Raw genomic sequence first — 4,076 nt, 5'->3', positions numbered from 1 at the left:
AAATATGTGTGAAACCGGATTGCAATTGGGAGATTATGACTTCTAAAATGTATAGGGATAGCGCTTTTAGATAAAAACATATAATTCCACCCATGATTGTAAGAATTGGAATTATTATAACAATAATATCACATCTGCATTCATTGCTAGAAGATATCTTGATGCCATAAAATCAAATATGAATTGGAAGATCTCCAAATAGAGATCATGTGAGTGTACAGTTAAGAGCACATATGACTTTATCTAAATGTAGAAGGGCAATGAAGAAGGCCATTGCAATTATCGATGGAGAAATTTCTGATCAATTCAAAGTGTTGTGGAATTATTGCAATGAAATAGTAAGAACAAATCCAAATACTTCTGTCTATATGAAGTTGGTCGAAATTGAGGATCCTAGCAAGCCTAAAAGATTTAAGAAATTCTATATTTGTTTTAGTGCTTGCAAAGAAGGTTTCAAGAGTGGTTGCAGAAGAATAGTTGGAGTGGATAGTTGTTTGCTCAAGGGTCCAATGTACTCAGTTATTGACTGCTATTGGGCTTGATCCTAATAATAATATACATCTGATAGCATATGTAATTGTGGAGAAAGAATGTCGCGAGTCATGGGCATGGTTTCTAAATCATTTAAAGCTTGACTTGGAGATAGATGATAGAGCTAATTGGACCTTCATGTCAAACAAGCAAAAAGGTTTGATAGAAGCCTTTAATGAGGTATTACCATTTGTGGCTCATAGATTTTGTGTGAGACACTTGCATAATAACTTTAAGAGGGTGAGATTTAGTGGTAACACATTGAGAAATGCACTGTGGAAAGCTGCTAGTGCAACAACAGTAAAGTGGTTTGATAAATGCATGCTTGAAATAATTGATTTAGACCCCGCAACTGCTTCTTGATTGAGAGATAAGTCACCTAGTGAATGGTCTAGATATCACTTTTCTGAAAATGTGAAATGTGATACCTTATTGAATAACATATGTGAATCTTTTAACAATATGATATTGGAGGTGAGGGATAAGCCTATTATCACTCTTTTGGAAAAAATTTGATATCTACTTATGACAAGAATGCAAGCAAATAGGGATAAATCTTCCATGTGGAGTTCTGATGATATTTGCCCCAGGATTAAGGATGTATTGCATAAAAGCCAAGTTGCTGTTGCTGAATATATTCCTAGAAAGGCAAACCAGTGGAACTATGAGCTTATAGGAGCTACCATAACTGATAATTGGGATGTGGACATACTAAATAGAAAATGTAGCCGTAGAAAATGGGATTTGACAGGAATTCCTTGCAAGCATGCCATAGCTGTAATTTGGGCTGAAAATGATGAAATTAATTCTTATGTTGATGACTGTTATAAGATGGACACCTACAAAAGAATCTATGAATTTGCCATTCTTCCTATGAATGGTCAAAACATGTGGCCACAATATGATAATATTCCTCCTTTACCTCCAAAAATAGTAAGACAAAGTACTAAAAGGAGAAAACAGAAGTTAAGGAGAAAAGAACCAGATGAAGCGGGAGCAAGTAGGACAAAAATGAGAAGAAAGCAGAAAACTTTAGGATGCAGTATATGTCACAATACTGGACATAACAAAAGGACTTGCAAGTAGATTAATTCTCAAAATGTTACTCAGCAATTCAGTGGATCATCTTCATCATGTCCTCCAACAAAACCACCAGTAATTTCTTGTTTAACTTATAGAATATTACACTCAAATAATTATGTTCAACTTGTGTAATGATATCATTTATTTGTCCAGGTTCGAAGAGTCCAGAGACCCAAGCTAATATGCACTCAACTCAACAAAGTGAAGTGCTCCAGTTTACTGCAGATTTTGCAGTTTAGTTGTTGTTTTTTGGCGTAGTTTGGTGCTGGTTTTGGTGCAGTGTGGTGCTCATTTTTTGTGTAGTTCGGTTGCAGATTTTTGGCATATTTTGGTGTTAGTTCTGGTGCAGTGTGGTGCTCATTTTTTGTGCAGTTCAGTTGCTGATTTTTGCTGCAGTTTGGTTGCTATTTTCTGCAATTTGATGCTGGTTTTTCTAGTTTTATGCTGTTTTTTGCAATTTTGTGCAGTTTTCTGCAGTTTCATTGATGTAATGACTGTTTATTAACATGAAAATGACACTATATTTTTGGCTCAATTGTGTTCTTTATTTTATAGAAATATTTTCTGCAGTTTCATGATTATTTATTAGCATTCCACTTGCTTAGCATATCACAACAATTCAAATAAAATGATGGCCAATGGCATATGTACTCAGCATAAATAAAATATAGCCAGTCGTTGTAACACATTCATTACATAATTAAGTACAAAGGACTATTATCCTTGCAATTAAGTAGAAAGGACTATTATCCTTGTTTGCCTTTCAACTAATAATCTAAAGTGAACCACAAAATAGTACTACACATTGAGAAAGACAACTGCAATATTTATTATTCAGCTGAACAACTGTAATTTACATCACGATTGGAGGCCCTTATCTCGGACAGACTTTAGCCATGATTTGCATCTGCCAAAGCTTCAAATTCAATATCCAGTTCCGGTGCTAGGACAAAGCCAAGGGCAGAGAATTCTATCATCATGACATCCAATAGCTACACTGATTCAAAGGGAAAAAGGGTTGGACCGGCGAGAAAGAGATGTTATGGGTCGCTTTGAACCCTACAAGAAATAGGGTGGTAGCTCTATCCCTAACTCCACCGGTTCCCGCTCTCCGTCGCCGTCTTCGCCGCCACGCACTGCTCAGATAAGATAAAAAAGAAACGGGGAGAGAGAAACAATTTGGGGGAAAATAAGAAACAGGGAGAGAGAAATAAAAGACAAAGCGCTAAATTATTTTATGTTCTGATAAAATAAACTGACGTTGCTTGGTTAAAAGTAGACGGAGACTAAAATTGATAAGTTTTTGAATACTTAAAGGACTAAAAACGGTATATTTAAGGGACTATCATAAACCTACTTTGAAAGATAAGGGATGATTTGTGTCATTTCCTCAACTTTAGTGCTATAAGATAAAATTACGCTGTCACTTTTAAACTAGAAAAGTGATATTTGGTCTATTTGTTATTTGTCATTTTAATTGATGCAATGTGTTGATATGTGTTTTATGTTCTTTTGAAAAATAATATACAAGATTCCGACCTTAAGAAATCACTAATAACTCCATGAGCAGGCCAGTAAAGGAGGGAAGTGAGCCTCTGTCTTTGAATCCTATGTTAAAACTGGACAAGCGATGATGGAGTGGTAAATATTTATTTGTATCTGATATTTAACCAAATTAATTTAATTTATCTAGTTAAATCATTTAATGAAGTAAAAATGTATTAATTAACCATGCTTAAATGATGAAAGTTTATGGGCAAACATCAAATACAAATAGCATTAGCAGTACCAAAAGTGAAGTAACAATTCCTTTAGCCTGAATAAGTGGACTTACCAAGCTTATGATGATCACCCTGCCAATTATTTGATTTCTTTTAAAATTATCGTCGAAAATGAGGGCAGTAGTAATGAACAATGGAAGTGTGGAGAGTAGAACAAGGAGATCTCCCCGTCATAAAATACAAACAAATTAGAACCTTAAGTTGAAATAAATTACTTTGATAGGAGGAAAAAGGTAAGAGAAAATACTTTAAAAGTAAAGTACCTCTTCAATTTCAAGAAATAGCAAAACCAAAAGAAAACAACTATACCGCTCTTGTAAGAAAAAAATTCATTATATAGGGAGTGTTTGGTACGAAGGAAAATATTCTCCAAAAAATGTTTTCCAATTTATCCATGTTTGGTTGGCTTAAATGTTTTGAAAAACATTTTCCTTCAAATGGAGGAAAATGTTTTCCTTATCAAGAGAAAGAAAAATATTTTCCAAAACTTGTTCTCAACCTTCCCCACCCTAACCACCCCACCCCTCTCCAAAAAACGCTTTTTTTTTTCAATTTCAGTTTTTCCGTGACCACCCACCCTACTACCCCTCCACCCCATTGCACCCCCCTTACACCGCAATTTTTTTTTTACCTTAATTTTTTTTTTTTTTGCAATTTCAAATTTTTATTTTTTTTCGTTTT

Source organism: Nicotiana attenuata, unplaced genomic scaffold (assembly GCF_001879085.1).
Source record: "Nicotiana attenuata strain UT unplaced genomic scaffold, NIATTr2, whole genome shotgun sequence".
NCBI classification, from domain to species: Eukaryota; Viridiplantae; Streptophyta; class Magnoliopsida; order Solanales; family Solanaceae; genus Nicotiana; species Nicotiana attenuata.
Note: the sequence above shows the minus strand (reverse complement) of the source record.